At 41.6% G+C, this 23,615-nt stretch overlaps 1 long non-coding RNA gene across 1 annotated transcript; it reads right to left on the bottom strand.

The window, feature by feature from the left end:
- Positions 1–11,239: 11,239 nt before the first annotated feature.
- LOC5575747 lies at positions 11,240–21,966 on the bottom strand. The gene is made up of 3 exons (XR_002502627.1): positions 21,700–21,966; positions 21,343–21,612; positions 11,240–11,437 (listed from the first exon to the last, which is right to left on the bottom strand). It is a non-coding gene; the product is annotated as an uncharacterized LOC5575747 (long non-coding RNA).
- Positions 21,967–23,615: the final 1,649 nt, after the last annotated feature.

Here is a 23,615-nt window from a genome sequence, read left to right as displayed (position 1 = left end):
TCCATTTGCATCTAATACAGGTGTCAGTTTGTACAACATACTTGATTTTTCGAGTGAAATCGGTGGCTGGTTGGCGCTCCTTGCATTATTTTTCAGTAGTATCGCCACCTCGTCTGCAAAGCTCTGGCTCTGTACCAGCCTCCACAGAACATTTTCAGCCTGCACCAATTCTTCTTGTTTCAGTGGTTGGCAAATCGTCAATCTCTTCGCTCTAATCATGGACAGTTGATTCACCGTAGCCTTCGACGTCAACAACGGTTGGCCGGTCTTCTTCCGTTTGCAGTTGTCTATGAACCGCAGCACAGTTGCCGTACTCCGCAGAAGTCGTGTCCATTGAGAAAATCTTTCACTGTCGATAACTTCCTCCACCAACGACGCTCGATGGTATAGTATGAAAGCGCGCGTTTCTTCTTTTGTCTCTTCCTCAGTCTTCTCGGCTGGTTCTGCTTGAGAGGGCCACTTTTCTTCAGGATCGAGCAGAAATCTAGGACCGGTGAACCAGGAACCGTCGCTTTCCAAAGGCGGACCACTTCCCCACTTCGTCAAGGCATCCGCTGCGTTCAATTTCGACGGGATCCAACGCCAGTCAGTAGTTCTTGTCAATTCTAAAACTTCCCCGATACGAAAAGCAACGAATTGCTTAAATTTGTGTTGATCAGAGGATATCCAACTTAGCACGGTTTGCGAGTCAGACCATAGGACGTACCGTTGAAATTTTATGGAGTGAGTGCTAATAATCGAGTGCAGCATTCTCGCGCCCATCACGGCACCCATTAGCTCCAGCCGGGGAATTGATTGTCGTTTAAGCGGCGCTACTTTAGAGCGAGACATTATCAAGCAACATCGAACAAATCCTTCGACGACCGTTCGCAGGTATCCCACACAGCCATACGCAAGTTCACTGGCGTCCGTGAATATATGCAGCTCTACTGATTCGACAGACGACCAGGGTACCTCTCCGAAGTAGCAGCGTTGGATGCGTATTGCTTCCACTTCCGGAAGAAGCCCGATCCAGCGTTTCCATTTTTTCCAACAGTCTTCATTCACCGTATCGTCCCAAGCACAACCCGTTCGCCATAGGTCCTGTACGAGGATTTTGCCATGGACTGTGAAAACTGCCAGCAGACCAAGAGGATCAAAAAATCCCATGACGCAACTGAGGACTATTCTTTTCGTTGGCATTTTTATACCGCTCAAGTACACTTGAAGATGTTCACGATGCTCCGACGAAAATGAAAACGTATCGTGGTCTGGATTCCATATGATCCCAAGAACTCTTTCGCTACCGGTTTCCTTCACTCGACCAAGGTGTATTGGTTTAGTTTCCGTCACTTCTCCAAGGCTGCGAAGTACATCTGGCGAATTTGAAACCCAGTTTCTGAGTTCAAACCCACCTTGTGCATGGACGAAGCTGACTTCTTTCGCTCGTTCAATCGCCTCGTCGATGGTGTCAACGCTATCGAAATAGTCGTCCACATAATGTCCATCAATAATTGCCGCTGCTGCTGCTGGATATTCTTCGGCATACTCCAGTGCATTCTGGTTTTTGACGTATTGGGCCGAACATGGCGAGCATGTCGACCCAAAAGTGGCCACGTCCATAACATAGATGTTAATGGGGTCTTCTTTACTCATCCGGAACACAAAACGCTGTGCTTGTTTGTCAGCTTCAATGATTCGCAACTGGTGATACATTTCGCGGATGTCTGCGCCGAAAGCGATCCGGTGTTCTCGGAACCTAGTAACCACGGAAATCAACGGAGTCAACAGATCCGGTCCTGTTAACAACTGCGAGTTTAGGGATACTCCATTGACAGTCGCGGCAGCATCCCAGACCAAACGAATTTTGTCCGGCTTACGTGGATTTAGGACAACGTTGAGCGGTAGATACCAAACTTTGTTGGGATCAGTAGCATTAAGCTCCTCCTCCGATGCTAAGTGAGCGTAGCCTTTTTGTTGGTATTTCAGTATTTGCTTACGTACGTTCTCATAAAGCAATGGCTTCTGACCCAACTTCCGTTCCAGCTGTATCAGCCTTTTGACTGCCATTGGATAGCTGTTAGGAAAACTCACTTGATCGCTTTTCCAAAGTAGACCAGTTTCGAACCGATTCCCGCTTCGTTTGGTGGTTCGTCGCAGAATATCAAGGGCTCTTTCGTCTTCTGGTGACTCCATTTTCACACCCATCACAGACTCTTCTAACGCGTAGTGTGTCTTAATTAAATCATGCAAGTCTTCATTGCTGACCCCTACATGGAAACCTAGAACTGCGTTCTGACTGGATGCGCCTTCCTTCCTTGGTCCATAGACCGTCCATCCAAGTTTGCAACGTACCGCAATCGGTTCTCCAGGAGCACCATGTTTCACTTCAATCGGCGCGAATGAATGGAGGTTGTTGAGACCGATCATCATTCCGGGTCTAGCGTCGCTGTACGAAGTGATAGGAAGATTCTTCAAATGCTTGTACTGCTCCGATAATACCGCTGCATCCAGCGATTGCATTGGGAGACGTAGGTTTTCTACGGTGTACACATTGTTCAGCAAAAGTTGCTCGTTGTTACCAATCCCCGATGTCCATACACAAACGCGTTTTGCACCTTTTTCCTCGCGAGATATATCGGCCGTCCAAGTAATTGTCAACCGCTCAGGAACTCCCACAATGCCTAATTGATCCACGAACTGCCGCTCGATTAAAGTAACTGAGGCACCCTCGTCCAGAAAGGCTAGGACAGTGATCGTTTTTTCTCCGCAAAACAGTCGCACTGGAAGGATTCGGAAGAGAATTGAGCTTGTTGTTCGAATGTGCGCACTCGTCCCGATAACGCCGCCGACAGGGTGGAGCAGCGAGTTGTGGCGTTGTTGGCAGCCGCTGACGTCACAGCGGATCTTGAATTTGCAGGTTGCGTTTCCATGGTCATTTCAACAGACGTTGCACAATTTCCACCTAGTCACGATTTTCATTCGATCTGCATAGGTCATTCTGCGAAAATCCTCACAAAATCTAAGGCGGTGATCGTTGCGCTGGCATGCCTTACATGCTTTTAACGTCGTCCTCTCGGCTGGAGCCCCGGTGGTACTATTTGAAGCGTCGTGATTCAGCAACATGCCCTTTTCCATGTTTCTGCCTTTTGTAGTTCCGCTGCCAAGGCGGTTTCCTCGCATTATCTTCGGCTCTTGCTTCTGATCCATGCAAACATTTGCTTCACATGCTTCTTCTACGATGCGCGAAACGAAATCGGTAAACGTTCTCAACGTCACCTGTCTCTTTGTTCTTTTGAACCGAACCCACTCCCGTTTATCGGTTGCTGGGAGCTTATCAACCAAATCTTGTATCAGGATCGGATTGATCATATGCTGCCGCAAACCCGCAGCTTCTAGGTGCTCGCATAGTTGTTCTATGGCGTTTCCGAAGGGAACAAACGATGCCAGCTTCTCCGGCTTCGGAGGTTCTAACTTTCGAATCCGCTCGAGATGACTTTGGAGGATCAGTTCCGGACGTCCATAGAGTTGTCGAAGCTTTTCTATAATCTTTGGCACAGATTTCGGAAGTATCAATTGACCGCGCACGCTTTCGAGAGCTGGTCCCTTCAAACTGTCTTGAAGTCTCACAAGATTCTCCACGTCGCTGAATCCACATGCTTGACTTGATGCTACATACGTTCCATAGAAAAGTGGCCACTCTTCCGATTTTCCGGTGAACACCGGCAGTCTCTTCGAAACAGCACTTCGTGCTGCCAGCTGACTTTTAGTAGGGCCAATACGCTGCTGCCCCAGCCCGTATGGATCTACATTATGGCCTCCTACGGCACCTATCACATCTGCTACTTCTTCACCTTGGTAGTCTTCTTCGTCGGCCCTTTCCACTGCTTCACCATCGGCCGCTTCTTCTTCGATTTCTTCATCTTCGTCGTCCTCATCGTAACACTCTTCTCCGCCGTTCGACGGATTAGCCTGGTTCTGCATTTTCGACGGTTGTATGCCCTTCGAATCAGCATTCTGTCCACCACCTTGCATATTCAGCTTACGTACCGGGTGTTGCTTTTCGTTAGAAGTTCCGGGTTGAATCGTCTTTCTAGCTTCATTGCCAAACAGTTCTGGCTTGGGCTTTCGCATATGCAACATTTCTTCGTCCAATCCATCCATGCACTTCTGGTAGGACATCCGCATCGTTTTCATTTTCTCGAAGTGTTCCGTTTTATCCTCCAGAGCTCGGTCGAGTAAGACCTTTTCCTGGGCCAATTCCTTTTCGCGCAGTTCATTTTCCATCTGCATCTTTTTCTCCTTAAGCGCGCGCTGGAACTCCATTTCCTTCTCACGGAATACTCTCTCGTACTCCAGCTCTTCCATTTTCTTCGCGAATTCCTCCTCCATGGATTTCAGCTTTTGCTCCGGGGTGATCCCTTGGGCCTGGTCTGATTTTGTAGAAGAACGCCCGGTATTCCTTTTGCCGGTGGATCTTTTTGATTTCTTTGCTGCGTCTTGGCAGGCAGATTCCGAACAGAACCATCGTTTCTCCTTTTTTACGGCCTCAGTCACTCCAACACACCGATAGTGGAACCACCGGCTACACGCATCGCATCCGACCATGGGTTCATTTGTTGTTGACAACTGGTGGCAGGCCGCACAAGGAGTCGTCGTGAGATCCAAATCTTCAGGATCGGAGAGATTTGAGGTTAGATCCGATTGACTCATACTTTTTTGAGTTTGTTCGGACTTCAGGAACTGAATTTGAAGCAGACTCCAGTTTTTTGGTCAGCTCAAACTATAATATTTTATTTTTGTTATTATTTGTATAAATGTTTGTTGATTTTAATACTCACAAAGTAGTTTCCTTTTTTTTAACCCTCGTGCTCTCTACCTTCAATCCTAATGTGCAGATTGTTTCCTATTTGTAACAAATTTTCTTCGTTAGTGTTATTTTATTGTTTGTTTTGTAATTACTTACGATTTCCCGATTACAACTTTTACTCTTAATTTCTCAAATCTGTCCGAAACTTCATTTGCTTCACAAATCGCTTCTGTTTAACCATCAATCTATCATCACAAACATTATTTATATTATTTTCATTTTAATTTCATTTCAGGATAATTTTATTTACTTACAGGCCAATCAACTTTATCAAACTTTACTGTACATCCGCAGATTTCAACTATTTTTCAAGAATAAACTGGACAACTTTTATAATTCACGTTTTCCTGCACTCTAAAAAGTTTGTTTATGTTTTTTTATTCTTCCCCTTATCTAAACTTCTGTCTAGCTCTGTCACTTTGCGTTTTTGGCTTTCCGGCACCCCGTTATAACTGCCCAGCGGTGTTGACAAGCTTAATTATCAGAACTCCAGATCTGAAAGACTTCCTGTAAGAGCTGGTGTTCCCCAAGGCAGCGTTTTGAGACCAATATTATACAATATTTTCACATCTGACTTACCTGAGTTACTTCAGGGATGTCAAAAATCTTTGTTTGCGGATGATACAGGCCTCTCCGCCAAATGACGAAGCCTGCGTGTCATCTGTAGTCGATTACAAAAAAGTTTGGATATTTTTTCTTCATATTTGCAAAAATGGAAGATTTCTCCTAATGCTTCCAAAACTCAACTAATAATATTCCCACATAAACCAAAAGCTCTTCATTTGAAACCTTCAAGTAGACATGTTGTCACGATGAGAGGGGTTTCAATAAATTGGTCAGATGAAGTTAAGTATCTAGGGCTCATGCTAGATAAGAATTTAACTTTCAAAAATCACATTGAGGGCATTCAAGCCAAATGTTACACATATGTAAAAAGTCTCTATCCTCTTATTAATAGACAATCAAAACTTTGTCTTAAGAACAAGCTTTTGATATTCAAACAAATTTTCAGGCCAGCCATGTTGTATGCTGTACCAATATGGACTAGCTGTTGTAATACCAGGAAGAAAGCTCTGCAGAGAATTCAAAATAAAAATTTGAAAATGATTGTGAAGCTTCCTTCCTGGTATAGTACCAATGAGTTACATAGAATATCCAATGTTGAAACATTGGAACAAATGTCAAATAAAATCATTAATAATTTCAGGCAAAAATCGTTACAATCTTCTATTGCCACGATGAATGCGTTCTATATTTAGGTTAAGTTAGGTTAAGCAAATTGAAAACGTGTTTTTTTTTTCTCTTATACGCAGGTGAAATCAACTTACATGTAAAAAATCTGAACTGCTACGGCAAATGAAATGTAATATGTTGTTACAGGGTGTCTACTCATTTACAGAAATAAAATTCCCTGATATTTCCAGGTTTTTACAGGTTTGAAAAAAAAATAATCCCAGATTTAAAAACTTCTCCAAAATACATAAATGATTGACGAATGGCTACATTTAGGGCGCCCATATCAAATATAGGTAGTTTGACTTAGAAAAACTTAAACCAAAAAAAAAAAACAACTAACGATAAATTTCAAGGTAGGTATTTTTCACTTCAATAAAAAATATGTCTCAAATGTGTAAAGAACGTACAAAAAAAAAAAAAGAAAAAAATAATAATTTTTATTTAACTCTCACGAAAAACAAGAATGTTTATAAAATGATCTAAAAGTGTCTTTAATAATCTAAATCAGATATGAAAAATATTCTATTTGATCTTAAAAAAAAACCCTTTCCCTTAAAATGGGATTCAGATTTATGCATATCCAACGACGTACCCAGAATCTTTCTCTGGAGGGCGTTTTGTATTTGTTCCTTGATGATATCTTGGGAAAATCAGGGATGGTAGCGACTGATAGTCTTGGCAATAAGAACTTTAGAGAACACTTGCTTAAAAAACAAACCTTAACCAAAAAGAGAATGAATTATGAATACAAAAATAAACAGGAACCACGACATAAAAGTTTGATTCGTCATTTGAACAGACATTTCTATAAAAATCTTCTCAAGACTTTTTTTTTTGCTTGTTTTGTAAATTTATATTTTATATGTAATTGGCTTGTTTAGGGGTATCTGTTTTCTTACATATTCTGAATCTACGCTAAAAATTGAACTGGAATCCAAAGTTTCAGAATTTTTCGTGACCTGGAACCATTTTTAAATCACGTTCGAAATTAGTATGGAAATCAGTTTTGAATCACCCCTCGGCAAATTTTACTCCGGGACGAGCTGTCATTATGTAAATTGAAATGTCATTGAGTCGACGGATTGAAATCTTTTTTAATCATTTATAATATCAAAATTAAGATATTGAAGCGCAATAAAATCGTGTTTTACTTAGAAAAATGTGCTCTTTCGATCAAGCTACAAAGAACCGGAAATTTTTAATCTCTAAACAACCCAATTCTTCCAAGAATTGTTAACAATTTTTCAATAATTCTATATAAGAAAGAAATGTTTTTTTTTTTCATTAAAACTAGGGGAACCTGGTGTGGGCCCAGATAGCCGTAGCGGTAAACGCGCAGCTATTCAGCATGACCATGCTGAGGGTCGTGGGTTCGAATCCCGCTGGTCGAGGATCTTTTCGTAAAAGGAAATTTTCTCGATTCCCAGGGCATAGAGTATCTTCGTACCTGCCACACGATATACGCATGCAAAAATGGTCATTGGCACAGTAAGCTCTCAGTTCATAACTGTGGAAGTGCTCATAAGAACACTAATCTGAGAAGCAGGCTCTGTCCCAGTTGGGACGTAACGCCAGAAAGAAGAAGAAGAAGGGGAACCTGGTCCAATTCGGACCCTGTTCTAATTCGGACCATCAAACATTTCTCAATACTAGCGCTACAAAAAAGATCATGTGTACCGTTTTTCTACTCACCGTCTGGCTTGGATCTAACACAATAAATTTGACGCCTTTCAGTTAATTCGTTTGATTTTTATATTAGTTTGTTGTTTTGAAGCGCTCTAGTGTTATTTCCAAGCTTCTGTAATTGACAATAGATCTCAAATATTTCTGTGTTATTTTTTAATCGAATCCCCCAAGTCTGAGCTTTCATCTGACTATATGGTTTTGATATGTCCATGTACCGTTTTTGCTCAACTAGTTTGAAAATCTCAAAATGTGTGTTGGTCTAATCCGGACCTTTTAATATGGTTCAATACGGACCTCTTGATTTTTAACGAGCAGTCAGTCTATTTTATAAGTTCCACCCCGTGAAAGTCTTCTCGACTTGCTAGAAAATTACAGAAGTTGTAATATTGATGGATGGTGCTTTTGTTTCTGTTGCGGTCAAGAAAATGTCTTCGAAAAAATATAAGAAACATGGGGCCCAGATAGCCGTAGCGGTAAACGCGCAGTTATTCAGCAAGACCAAGCTGAGGGTCGTGGGTTCGAATCCCACCGGTCGAGGATCTTTTCGGGTTGGAAATTTTCTCGACTTTCCAGGGCATAGAGTATCTACGTACCTGCCACACGATATACGCATGCAAAAATGGTCATTGGCATAGTAAGCTCTCAGTTAATAACTGTGGAAGTGCTCATAAGAACACTAAGCTGAGAAGCAGGCTCTGTCCCAGTGGGGACGTAACGCCAGAAAAGAAGAAGAAGAAGGCAGACCAAAAAAGGAATCAATAAACCAGCTACTTGAGAAGCATCTCCATTAAACATCCAATTTTGGATATAGCTTTCCAAATCTGTTTGACAATACAAAAAAAAATCTTTTACGAGTGCTGAGAACAAAACAAACAACTTTCTCTTACACGATATAATGTGTTTTGAACTCGAAAATTTGAAGTTTGGCTTCATTTTATAATCACTTCAATATAGCGTATTTTGACCCTGAAATGTGTGTGTGTGTGTGTGTGTGATACAATCCACCTCCCACTGGCCGGCAGTGCTTTTATGGAAGAAAATTGTATGCATGTATTTAATGATACCCTTCGATATCTTTATATCTGCAGACAATTTTAGCCCAGGAGATGAAAGGTGATAGCTCTACTGAAATTCCAACGACCCATTTCAAGAATGGCAGTAAATACACACACATTCTGAGGTCATTTTCATTTACAGTAAGCCCCGCATAAAAACATCCAGATATCAAATGGATATATGCAATGTTTTTACACTTCCCGAATCGAAAATTATATTTTCGACCCTGGCACGTATTTAGTTTGAATTGGTAATAAGTGAGTAAACAATAATAAAGAACGATTTTACCAGGATGTGAAGCAGTCTTTCTCCGTCGCCGCACTGGGGTTTCCGTAAAATACTATACACTTTTTCACTGCACTCCACGCGTAACACGTTCGATCCTGACCGCATCACCCGCCCCGCAGGAGCAAGCGTCGCAGTCAAAGGATCACACACTACTGCAAAACAGGGGAAAAAATTCTCCGGCAACAAAAATACGCGCGAATCCGTCAGCAAAATTAATCGGACGACGCAAAACCGAACTGTCCTGCTTGGGCTTCACAAAGCACTACCCAACAAGACGTTCCAAAACAGGGGAAAAAAAATCTCCGGCAACGAAAATACGCGCGAATCCGTCAGCAAAATCAATCGGACGACGCAAAACCGAACTGTCCTGCTTGGGCTTCACAAAGCACTACCCAGCAAGACGTTCCAAAACAGGGGAAAAAAAAATCTCCGGCAACGAAAATACGCGTATTTTGACCCTGAAATGTATGTCGATACTTCTCCAACTTGATGTCCCAAGACAGATGCAGTCTCTTTCAGTTTCCCGAACAAGTTCACCAACCCAATATTTTCATGCCATGACTCAATATGTTGAAATTTTACTGTATTCTAAGCAAAAATGGATTTCTCCAAAGTATTTTGTTAAAATAACAAAAAACTCCAGAATTAAAAAAAAAACGTGTTCTTTATCTCGGTATCTCCCATACACAATGGTCAGATTCAAATCAAGTTAGGGAAAGTTCAATGTACTCAATTTTGAACCAGTTTCGGTTTTAACCCATGTTTTATTAATGAAATTTACATTTTACTTGAGCTATTTCTAACTCGAACTAAATGGGAATTTTTCACGCATTGAATTACTTTTTTATGCTTGCAATTATAGAAGAAGTTCAACAAGCTTTGATACCAAATAAATTGGAGTTATATTGTATAACTACCATAGCAAAAAACGATAATATATAGGGTTGTCCGGATTAGAACACGGGGGGTCCGAAATGGAACAGAATTGGTCCAATTCGGACCTTTTGGAGTAGTTTGTTCAAACATGTCTAGTCATGTCCTGGTAGGAGGTATCACAAAACTCTCTGAGAGAAAAGTGCGCGCGCTAAATCAGGCTAGCGTCATCGTCGACGTAGTAAGATACAAACCGTGAGTACGTTCCACGAAAACTTGCATGCAAGAGTGTTAGCACGGACACAGAGAAGTTGAGTTAGAAATTCGCACAAGTTAGGGCCAGAAGTTCAAAGGGGATTGTAGAAGAAAGGCCGTCGGCGTGACCGATATGGAAACCTAGGTTATCAAATTATTGTTCAAATATACGTCCTACAGAAAGTCATTGTGTTAATGGAAATTTCGTGTTAGTTAGTATGGTTAAGAAAGTTCAAAGTCCTTTTCACGTTTCGTAGTTCCGTTGTCTGTTGAATAATCCGTCTTCTAAAACGGAATGGGCTTGAGTGGGTGCGAGATCTCTGCCAGTGATGATACATAGGATTAGGTCGAGTTTTGGGAGTTCGGTTGTTTGGTGGAATCTTTTGGTTATGTTCGTGTGGCTTTAGTTGTCGAAACAGGAGATTCCTTCGAGGCAAATTAGGATAACGAGTCTGCTTACTTGTTCCCGCGTATTGTTGAGGATTTGGGAGCTGATTCTTCGGTCAGTATCTAGCCAGGCAACATAGAACACGACGGGTGGTCCTCCTAGGAGGTGGCGCATAAGTCACTCGTTTAAGAAACCAGTCCGGAATCAGGTAGCAGACTCCTTGCCGCCATATGGCCGCTACAATATATCTCCGAGAAAACGCCAAACAAGATATTTATTGAATCTGTCCAGGACTTGACTAGAAAACACTTAAGGACTTCCAAGAAATTTGTGGCAAAGGTCGCAACTAGAAATGTGGTAAGACCTTTACGAAAAAAGCCAAGTATCTTTTATGGATTCTACTGAAAATCTTTTTGGCAATCCATTAAGTACCTTGTCAGCTGTTTTTCAAAACTGGTTCAATTTCGATTACCGGAAGGATTCTTGGTTCCATCAATAATTTACCATGAACTTGAATGAAAATCTTACATCTTCTAACCTATAAGCTTGGCGGGAATCCAAGATCCCTTCTAGGATTTTTTAAGGATCTCAATGATGTTCTATACGACTGCTCAATACCTGTGATTTTACACAGCACTAATAATTTATTTGAACATATTATAACGTATCACATTTGATATTCAATAATTATGAAACTTATATGCTCTATACTCATACGAATGAAATGCCGAATCAGTCCCCTGGCTGGACCATGACCTAGAGAATGCGATGTGTTCGATACATACATCGGAACCATTTGTTATGATCTGGAAAAATAAGAAATAAATAAAATAATCACAATGATTTGTATTTTTTTTTTAAAGTAAGGTGCCGTAGCCGTGGGTGACGAAAATCATGTAGTTGAGGTTCTTTGATTCATAAAGACTCTAAATATAAATGAATGAGGTCGTTTATATTTTTAGACGGACTGCCTCCAATTATAAGCTGAGATTATTTTTGCGCAAAACTCCAGAAAAAAATATAGAAAAAAATACGAAATATTCTGTGATAATTTTCATTTTCATTTTGCAGCGTTTGGTGGGGTAACAAGAGCGCAAGTCAGTTCAAAGCCGGGGGCAGGGATAGGTAATGGCCGTAATAGTCTATGCGGACCACTTGAACACCATCGGAAATGATAGGAAGGGTTGGGGTAGGGTATAGGAAATTGGAGAAGACTTGACACAGTAATGCTATTTATGCTGCAAAATGTAAATGTGCTGAGAGCAATTTAATTTGAGTTTTAAAGTTTGGTTTGATTTATTAAAATTCCAAACAATTGTACAAGAAAGAATGAGCTGATCGCTTTATAGAAATTTAATAAACAACAAAGTAATAACAATATGAAAGTGATGCTAAGAACTGCTGATGGCACGATGTGACGCTTTAGGAGCTTTTGACAATTATTGAACATTACTATAAAGAACGCAATTCAATCGATGGTGACAACTTTACAAACTTTATCTGTGTTTATCATGTACAGATATAAAATTATAATTCAGTTCTCTGATTGGCGGTGCTGATTTATATAAAAATATTTGTTATTATTCAAATGAAATGTGTTACTTACTCATGATGTTAATACTTCCCTGACCAGAATTATTCTGTTTTGAGCATCCTTTTCGAAGCTATTCTATCCAGTTATCCATTGACTGCTTACAATTCTGAAATTTTTCTTATTGTGCATGCTCATGCATTATATTAGTAATGATCATAATCATGCAACAGATAAGAAGGTGAGAAAGAGAGAATATAGGAAAAGTGATTAGTAATGAGTAATTATGTAGTTTTGTTAGAATAATAAACTATTAAACAGCACTAATGAATAGCTTAAAAAATGACATTACAGCATAGCTGAGCCTTTCGGATCATAAGACCGATGTATAAAAATAATTTGTTTCGAAATTGTCCGCGTGGTCTTCTAGTGCCCCTATTAGATCAGAACCAGTCATAGACATACATACCGAATGCTCGCCATGACCCTATGACCAACATTTGTATATGTATAGCCTTAGCTGATGTGGCTTTTCTAATAGGTAGTTCTTTCACTCATTGATTGTCTTCAAAACCTTGTCAAGTATAGAAAATTGATTTTATTTCATTTATTGCTACTGTGGCCGTCGGGGAAGGAAAACTAGTCAATGTCTCTTCAGCGAACAATTTTATTTGTGTATATGTTGCTTTTAAGCTAGAAATTATTGAAAATTGAAATTGTTTAGTTCTAGTTCATTAGGTTTTACATTAAATTAGACTTACAGTTTCGTTGACTTTTCGTATTTCGTCCCTTCTCGACTTCCACTAATTCAAATGCGATTTCAACACAATCTAGTTTCTGTTAAATTCAAAATTGTTAATTCTAAATTAAGATTTAATATTATGTAACTCACGTATATCTACTCCAATTTGAGGTTAAATAACTGATTTCATCCGTACTAATTCTGTTTCTTGTCCGTACTATTAGCTATAAGTTTAAATTAGATTTTATATAGATTTTAGAGCCTTTTAACTTGCATGTGACCTTACTTTTAACCCTGTATCCAAATCGATTCTAATTTACTCCAAATCTAAATCCACACTGTAAAGCACTACGATCTTAATCGATAAACAATCTTCTACCTTCAGTAAATTTTACAAATCATCCTATCTGACGTTCCCTTTCACTTTATTGGCTGCTCTACCTACGGACGTATCTGTTGTCTAAGAGTAATCTCTATCAACGTCGTTCTCCGCACATACATCCACTTGGTTGTCCGTGCTGCCAGTACCAACATCCCCCAACCCGTAAAGCTGCCCAGTTCTGGCAGGTTTACCAGCTTCCAACACATCTAACACGGCCAGTTTTGCTACTGCTCGTCGCAGTATTCCACCTCCAGCGATCTGCACATCAGCTTGCCTGATCCGCCCATCTGCTCCTGGAATCAGCTTCACTACTTTGCCTCGAACCCAACTATTTCGCTCCTTATCATTCACAATGAGTACCAGCGAACCTTCTGTCAACGGTTGAACATCATCGAACCATTTTGTCCTACGCGTGATGGTAGGCAGGTATTCACGAATCCACCTAGTCCAAAAGCGGTCAAGCAAGAGTTGGCATTGATCCCAGTTACTTCGCAGTCCTGTTCCTTCGTCTGTCGGTTGTTTTACCGTTTGTTTCACTCCCGATGAACTTAACAGCAGGAAGTGATTGGGAGTTAGGGCTTCCTGATCTGAATTGTCTAATGGTACGTACGTCAAGGGTCTGCAATTCACCATCGACTCAGCTTCGGTACACAAAGTCTGAAAGACTTCCTCAGTCGGCGGTCGCAGATGATGTATACCATTCATCGCAGCCTTAATCGAGCGCACCATGCGCTCCCACACTCCTCCCATGTGTGGAGAGGCTGGTGGAATAAAAAACCATTTAGAATTTGCATCGGTAAACGTTTCTGCTAATCCTTGGTTAACACTTGCGAGTTGCTTAGCCAATTCCCGGCACGTTCCTTGGAAATTAGTCCCATTATCCGTATATATTTCGGACGGAGCACCCCTGCGGTCGATGAATCGCCGGAAAGCTAGCTTACATGACTCCGTAGATAACGAAGTAACCACTTCCAAGTGCACGGCTCGCGTTGCCAAACACGTGAACAACGCCACCCACCGTTTCACGTTGCTTCGAAGAACTTTGATGGTGAAAGGACCGCAGTAATCGACGCCTACTCTGGAGAATGGTCGTTCAAAAGGAGTAACCCGTACCGCAGGAAGAGGAGCCATTCTTGGTACCTTCGGTTCTGCCTTGTGTACTAGACAATATGTACATCGCTTCGATAGGCCCCGTACCAATACTCGCAAATTGGATACGTGAAATTTTTGTCGAATTTCGTTTACAACAGTTTCTCCAAAACCATGTCCAAATCGTCGGTGATAGCTATCGAGTAAGAGTTCGGTTACACGATGTCCTTTAGGGAGAATAATCGGGAATTTCGCATCGAAGGTCGCAAACGGTGATGCTTCAATGCGTCCTTCCATTCTTATTACCCCGAATTCATCAAGGAATGGTGATAGCTTACGTATAGTGCTAGACTTTTCAAAACGCAACTGCCTTCGGGTTGTCTCATTTGACTTTCTCGTCAATTCCACCAATTCTTCAGCGTACTCATCCTTCTGCGCCAGTCGCCAGAGAGCACGTTCTGCTCGTTCAAAATGCGTTCGATCCAGTAAACCATTTCTGTCTTCCTTCACAGCACGGCAACAATCGGAAAAGTAGAAAATATATGCTACACTTCGTAACAAGCGTTCCCATTTTGAGAACCGAAAAACATCGATAACCGAGCAGTGGAAGTTTTCCTGATGAACGTGAATCGATCGCATTTCCATGGTAGTACTTGTTGGTACTGCAATCTGCTGAGGCCAGCACTCTTCCGGCAAATACAAAAACTCAGGTCCTCTAAACCACCTACTGTTCGGCTCCACGACCGGCCTGTTGCTCCATTTCGTCGCTTCGTCAGCTACATTCAGTTTAGTCGGTACCCAGCGCCAATCCGAAACATTGCTCAATTCCAGTATCTCTCCTACACGCACTGCCACGTATTGTCGGTACTTCCTAGTGTCCGATCTGATCCAAGAGAGTAACGTAGTAGAGTCGCTGTGGAAAACGGTGCGACTGATTGGAAGTGTATGGTTATCCCTTATTGACTTAGCCAGTCGACTGCCTATAACTCCAGCTTGCAGCTCCAAGCGCGGAATCGACAACGATTTTAATGGAGCTACTTTGGCTTTGGAGGACACAAATGCGCAGCGAGGCTCACCTCGCTCAATTATACGGAAATAAGCGACACATGCATATGCTGACTCGCTTGCATCAACAAATATATGTAGCTCAATGGTTTGGAGATCCTCCACGTCGTAGGACGGAAAATAACATCGCGGAACCTTCACGTTCTCCAGACAGGAAAGTTGATTGATCCATCGTTTCCAACGAGCATAGATCTCTTGTGGAATAGCTTCATCCCAGCTCACTCCACTGCGCCAAAGATCTTGGATTACAATCTTACCATGAATAAGGAAATTTGATATTAAACCATGGGGATCGAATAATGTCATCAGCAACTTTAGAACGCCTCTTTTGGTTACTGTTCCTGATCCGAACACCATTCGCTGCAAATCGTCAGACAAAACTACGGAAAACGTAAACGAGTCATCAGTTGGCAGCCAGGCCATTCCTAATACTCGTTCGGTTTGGTTCAACTTGTCTTCGCCGATTATCTTTCCCGTCTTCGCCGGTTCTTCCCCAACCCGTCGCAAAACTTTCATCGAATTAGATCGCCAATTTCTCAGGTCGAAACCAGCTTTGGAGTGCACCGTTCGAACGTCAATCGCTAAGTTAGCCAACTCCTCCTCCGTGTCCCGGCTATCAAGATAATCATCCACGTAATGATTGTCCACTATCGCGGACGCTGCTTCAGGGTAGACCTTTTTCCATTCTTCAGCGTTGACGTTCTTAACATGTTGTGCCGAGCATGGAGAACAGGTAGAGCCGAATGTGGCAACGTCCATTATGTAGGTCTCAAGTACATCTGATGGTTTCGACCGATATAAGAAACGTTGAGATGAACGGTCAGCTGGACGGATGTTAACCTGATGGTACATCTCTCTAATGTCGGCGGTTACACAAAACTTGCGTTCACGGAATCGAAAAAGAACTGATGGTAACGATGTTAACATATCCGGCCCCTTCAAGAGCATTGAATTGAACGATACTCCGTTGACTTTTGCGGCCGCATCCCAAATTATCCGGACTTTTCCGGGTTTCTTTGGATTTGTCACAATACCCAATGGTAAATACCATGCTCGCTTTGGATCAGCAACTTCCAACTCCTGCTTACTAGCCTTATGAGCGTATCCTTTCGATTGGTACTCGGCGATTTGCTTGTCCAGGTTGTCACGAAGTTCGGGATGAGCATCCAAGCGACGCTCCAAACAGTAAAACCTCTTAGCGGCCATCGCATAACTTGATGGAAATTCAAACTGGTCGTATCGCCAAAGCAATCCCGTTTCGTAATGCCCATTGTCGCCTTTTCTGGTCGTTTCTTGCAGGATAGCCTTGGCCCGAGCATCTTCAACGCCTTCTGGTAGAGATCCACTTGTAATTCCTAAGTTTTCCACTGCGAAAAACTCCTTGACCAGGTTGTGTAATCTCTCATCAGGTGTGCACTCACAAATGTGGAACGAATGAGACACGTTCGATTCGGCCATGTTACCAAAAATCGTCCAACCTAATCTCGTTTTGGTTGCCATAGGTTCATTGCCGCGGCCTTCTCGGCATTTTAATGGGATAGCTAATTGCAAGTTGCTTAAGCCGATCAACAGTCTTGGACTTGCATTTTTGTAACTTCGGATAGGCAAATTCTGAAGATGAGGAAATTGTTTTGCCAACTGAACGTAGTCTAAAGTTTGAAGAGGTAATTCCAATCGACCGACTGTGCGCACGTTCATTAGAGGAAAGCGCCTACCTCCCCCGGCACCCGTTATCTCCATATTTATCTGTCTGGAGTTCGCTTCATCCCTAGTTACATTTGATGTCCACTTCAGACAGAGGCCTTTTTGCTCACCTTCAAGGCCCAGCAAGTCCGCGATCTCTTCATCCAAGAGGGTTACGTCAGATCCTTCGTCTAAAAAGGCAAACGTTTCAATATGTGTTGCTTTCCCGTACAATACAACAGGGATGATCCTGAAAATAGTAGGATTCTTCGCTGGCTGTCGGTGTAGGGATACTACGGCGACTTCAGATGATTGAGGAACACCAGGATGTAGAAGTGAATGATGATGTTCTGTACACCCACTGATATCACATGACTTCAATGACCTACACGGCCACTTTCCATGCGGCACTAGGCACTTCTCACACAATTGATGCATTTTTACGGTTTTCCAGCGATCGTTCAAAGAGAGGGATTTGAACGTGTAACACTCTTTGACTCTGTGTCCTACTTTTTCGCAAACGAAGCATGGCTTTACGGCAGCCACAGTTTTGATGTTGCTATCGTCGCCCTTTTGTCGCCTATAATCATCAAATGAGCTATGAGCATTCAAAAACGTCTTCTCCTTTGACTTCTGTTTTTCGTTTCGAAAGACGGGTTGCGACATCTCGAAGTCACTAAAGTGTGTGACATCGCTGGCTGCTGAGATGATCGCTGACATGTAGTTGCTGAACGTTTCCAAATCAGCGGCTACTACGCGCTTCTTATAGAGTGCCCAGTCCAGCCGAATATTTGCAGGTAGCTTGTCTACTAAATCGTGCAGCAACGATGGATTCGTAAGGTGAGCGTGTTGATTAGCTGCCTTCAAATGTCCCACCAAATTTTGAACAACAACACCAAAATTGATCAACGTCTCCAGTTTGTCAGCATTTGGCGCAGCCGTATTCCGCACTCTAGTTAACAAGGATTGAATGAGCCGTTCAGGGTTGCCGAAAAGCGTCTCTAAGGTGGCCATAACTTGCGGAACTGATGATGGAAGCAGCAGATTGCTTCGTACTACATCCAATGCATTACCACGCAAACATTTCTGAAGACGCATCAAATTTTCTGCGTCGGTATAGCCACACATCATCGTCGAATTACGGTAACTGCTTATGAAAATGGGCCAGTCCTCAGGGTTTCCGGTAAAAATCGGGAGCTCCCTTGGGACCACCTGTCTCGCTGCCATCTGCTGCTGATACTGACCTGGAAACAGCCCGGTGGCTTCGTTGAAACTTGGCTGATTTGGTAATGGCGGTGGCTGCAGAGATGGTGCGTGTAACGCTTGAGCTCCGTCCAGTTGATGAAATTGTTGCAGATGAGGGTACCCATCGACAGGTACGGGTGGCAAAGTATGCCCCAATGGGGGGGGCTTTACCGAAAACGAAGCTTGTGTCGGTTGTGTTGCTGTCGCCGTAGTCATCATTTTGCCAGAGGCCGTTGCTTGAAATATAGCTGATTCTGGTACTAGCGATCGTGACGCGTTTGAAGTTGTAGGAAATCTTGACGTGATCATTCCCAATGAATTACTCGGCACTTGAGGTTCCTTGGTGATTAAGTGTGGTGTAGAGGTCACCGAATGGATAGGAGCGGATGGTAGTAGCGACCTTGTAGATGATTGGGGTAACGGTAAACAATTACCTGGAACTGTTTCGGTGGTCTGTCTCAAATCGTTATCCGTGGCAACCTTAGTTCCGAGTAAAGTGAGTGGAGTCCCACTCAGAGCGATTCGTTGATTCCCATTTGTCTGGGGCGGTGGAGGACTTATTATCAAGTCTCCTAGCGTCGTATCTATACCAGAAATCTCACGGTTTTCCACTTCCATCCAATGTTTGACCTTGTCCAAGCTTCTCTGTCGACTTCCTCGACTTCTCACACTACTGGCTCCATCCTCTAAAGCCTCCGACATCAGTAGGGCATACTTCTTGTCGATAAATTTCTTAGTTAGATCCTCTTTCTCCTTCTGAGTACGCTCTTCTCGTAGCCGTTCGAGTTCCTGCCGTTCCAACATATGTTTTTCGTTAGCCTTCTGGATTTCTTCCAACCGCATCATCTCCAGTCTGATTCTGGCTGACCGAGTACTACTGGTTGATATTATTGATTTCGCCGGCGCGCTAGTGGCCAGAATGCACGCTATACATGACCAACTGCCATCCGCGATTTCCTCTACTCCACCTGCACAGGCTCTATGATACCACCTACGACATTGGTGACATGCAATAGTTGGCCCATCGTTGAAACTTGGCTTACTGCAGCCAGAACAATTTTGCTGCGTGTGTGTAGGATCTCCTGATGCTGTTGCCATGGCTTGCCGTGCCTCTTAGGGAAACTCTTAAAAGTTTGTGGCCGTCGGGGAAGGAAAACTAGTCAATGTCTCTTCAGCGAACAATTTTATTTGTGTATATGTTGCTTTTAAGCTAGAAATTATTGAAAATTGAAATTGTTTAGTTCTAGTTCATTAGGTTTTACATTAAATTAGACTTACAGTTTCGTTGACTTTTCGTATTTCGTCCCTTCTCGACTTCCACTAATTCAAATGCGATTTCAACACAATCTAGTTTCTGTTAAATTCAAAATTGTTAATTCTAAATTAAGATTTAATATTATGTAACTCACGTATATCTACTCCAATTTGAGGTTAAATAACTGATTTCATCCGTACTAATTCTGTTTCTTGTCCGTACTATTAGCTATAAGTTTAAATTAGATTTTATATAGATTTTAGAGCCTTTTAACTTGCATGTGACCTTACTTTTAACCCTGTATCCAAATCGATTCTAATTTACTCCAAATCTAAATCCACACTGTAAAGCACTACGATCTTAATCGATAAACAATCTTCTACCTTCAGTAAATTTTACAAATCATCCTATCTGACGTTCCCTTTCACTTTATTGGCTGCTCTACCTACGGACGTATCTGTTGTCTAAGAGTAATCTCTATCAACGTCGTTCTCCGCACATACATCCACTTGGTTGTCCGTGCTGCCAGTACCAACATCTACATTGAAGCTACATTGTACTTATTGAGTATTAGGTATTATTTTGTGTTTTTATCACTATTGATATTATCAAGGCCAGAATTCCCAGTGAGTGATGAATTTTATAGTACCAGAACACCATAGAAGATCGCTAAACATTACCTAATCATGGAACGGCTTTTTGCTCTATTATTTTAAGTAGATGCCATTGATCTTCCTTTGCTCTTATCCGCAACCCGGTGCACGCGCCCTGTTGGTTTTCGAAAACCTCACAGAAGATTACAAACCGTCAATGGCATTCCCAATTACTACCCCACATTGCACATTCAAGGGTCTGACTGTGCTCCTAACCCACCCTCAGTTTGTAATCTTCTCGCCAGTTTGAAATTATATTTTCCCGAAGTGAAATTAATTTTGATGAGTGATAGCCGTACTATGCAGTAGTTTAACAAGAATCTTTAGGTCAGAAGACAAATTCTAAATTTTGTAATAAAAAGGTTGCCATTGCTTTGAAATTCACCCAACATCTAATCAAAGCTACTAACAACAGCGATCAATTATCAAAACTCATCGCTCCCTGGAAAATATAATCCCAAGCCCAGGGACAAAATATTCTGTGATAATTTTGAATAATTATTGATACCCAGAGATTATGGGAGATCTGAGACTTTTGAATCATACAGAAGATGTGTTGGACAATGTTAATTATTATAATTATTAATCTTAATTATTTGTTAATACATTTGATGCTTTTCAATATTGGCTGTGCAAGCGCTTATATTAGATTAGAAAATGGACATATTATGCTATGTTCAATTGCGCATTTCTTTCACAACTGGACTATCGCAGGAGTTCTTACAAGTGCGGAAACGTTAAGAAAAGAGCGCGATGACAATAAATTGACTCGGTGTCCTTAGCGGACTTACGTGTCTATTCTGCGCGGCGTGTGAGGTGACACGAGTCGAATGAGGTGACAATTGTCGATTCGCTCCCAATCCAAAGAATAAGTGCTCTGAAGGCACCAACATGATTCAATAAAATCCCGCACTTGTATTCGCATTTTCGCACTGAAAGCTTCGTAGTCCAGTAGTGAATCAAAATAATTCCTTGATTTAAACCGAAACTCCCTGAGAATTACAGGTTTTCTTCAAGTTCAAAAATGTTCGAAGTGAAAGGCAGAACATTTAATATATGTAGTTACCCGATTAATGGTACTCGACCTATTGGTTCCGTTCGATGAATAGGTCCTCCGTTTGGCGTGATGTTTCGAATGGGATGGATGGATACAGGCTGAAGCTCTTGTCCCACATCCCAGAAACCGGCAAACTCGGAAGCCGGAGCACAAAATCTGCTGCTTCATTATATAAATGAGGAAATCCTTTGGATGAGCCAGATCGGAAGCTGGTGCACTGGACGTTTGTGGTACTCGACGATAACTGCCTCCTTTGGGAATCGGGCCGTTTTATTCTGCCTGAAAAAACAGGAATTAGTCAATACACGAGTTTCTCGGATAGGCCGAAGGATCGCTACACAACTGTGAATGTATTTAAGAACTTACTTTTCGTAACATTTTCACGACAGAAACCACGGAAAACGCGGAAAAGCACAGGAGAAAAACGCGAACGCGGACTCCAGCTACATCGCCAAAACAAACATGACCGAGGAAAAGTTCGAAGAAAAACAAGTTCAAAACTGTTGATGTAAACAAAAACAAAACGCGAAACTGAGAAAAGGGGGCGAAGAAAAATTATGAGATTATGAAAACGTCAAATCGCGGCGTGGGTACCGGGGTCGTTCACACTCTACAAACCGTTCTCCCGAAAAAATCGGTAGTTTCATATTGATTGTTGGTAGTAACTTCTTTAGTAGAGGCAACAACCTCGAAAAACCCCTGCAACAATGGTAAACAATACAATACTTGTTCTCATGTTAATCATGAAATCACTTCGGTTGAAAATCGTTGGTGCGAGTCTGTCAATTATAACCCCGATTGTAGTAATTTTCACCATCAAGCTTCTTTCAGTGTAAACTTCGAGTAAACTTTACCAAAATTTCGCGACTACGAAACAAAAAGATATTTATAAAGCACTCGCACTTATGGAAAACCTCGTAAGGAACTGTCATCGTATGCGTGAAAATAAAAGCAAAAAATATATCTCACCTTGTTTTTCTCACAGAAAACCAAAGAAAACATCAGCAGCTTCGTAGTCCCGAACAGGGACGAAAAAAATCATGCTCACTATACTCAATTCACTGAATTTATGCCACCATCAAAGTAACCACACCACCACCAATATGATTGTACCAATGAAGATGGCACAAAAGTAGATGGGCAAAACAAACAACGATACCCGTATGTCGTTGGTGTTTTTGATTATCAGAAGCAGAAGAGTGTCAGTTTTAGAAAATTGATTATCAATGAGGTTCAAATTATTTAAAAATATGCTGCTATACGGGTAATGAAGGATCCGATGCATGGAATGGATTATATTGACGCGTCTTTAGTGTGCCTCGTGCAAAAATTTCAACTTCCCGAAGCGGAATGTAAAAAAGTCAAGCTGGTTAGAATGAATATCATTTTTTGTTTCTGATTATCAAAAAGCGGTTGAGTAGCAGCAGGTTAAAAGGAAACTGACAATCTTGTGCAAGCGGTTTGCCAATCTTTGTTGTGTTGTCAAGGTGAGGATAAAAACAAATAAAAATCAACGAAGATTCTACCCAGCAAGTATCAATGTAGGCGAGGGTAGATTGAGTATTTTCGTCCCTGGTCCCGAATAAAGTGTAACGATCAAGGTTCCGGATTCCCACTTCTTCTCATGGTAATGGATTTCTCCTCCACATCAATTTTTCAGCGAATAGCTGCCTTGCGAAATTATCCGTCAACAAAACAAAGCGAAAATAGATAATCTCAGCTGTGAGAAGTTTGTTTACTCTTTCTCCTATGCACTGAGAACTTTTCTTGGGCTTATTCATTTATTTTATAACGCTGAAAATTACCTTTTTTGATACCCACCCACCCCTTCGTAACGCTTTTTGTATGAATATTCTACCAATTTTGTATGAGCCGTAACATCGCACAGTGGCCCAAAGCTGACCAAAAGTCAAAAAAATGAAGTTTGCAAATTCCTTCTCGAATATTTTTTTCCTGATTTCTTCAGTATTGAATAACACGGAAAAAAATTCTGTAGTAAAAATAACTATTTTAGCTGACTACGCCCATTCTTAAAACTACCATGGAAATTCAGACCAATTTACTATGTTTACGGTACACCCCACCGAATTACTGGTACATTTGACAGAAATAATTTACAACAATCTGATTTCAACTACAGACATGGTAAAATCAAGCGAATTTCTGGTCTGCTGAAAATTGCCGGTGCGAGCGCTTAAGTTAACCCCCTAAAATGGTAGTTTTTACCGCACATTTTTTTTGCGTGAACAATTCCCCAAAGTTTCAGATTGATCGGTGTATAT

The sequence above is a fragment of the Aedes aegypti genome, chromosome 3, assembly GCF_002204515.2.
Source record: "Aedes aegypti strain LVP_AGWG chromosome 3, AaegL5.0 Primary Assembly, whole genome shotgun sequence".
Classification (NCBI taxonomy): Eukaryota; Metazoa; Arthropoda; class Insecta; order Diptera; family Culicidae; genus Aedes; species Aedes aegypti.
This window is presented reverse-complemented; position numbering and strand designations above follow the sequence as displayed.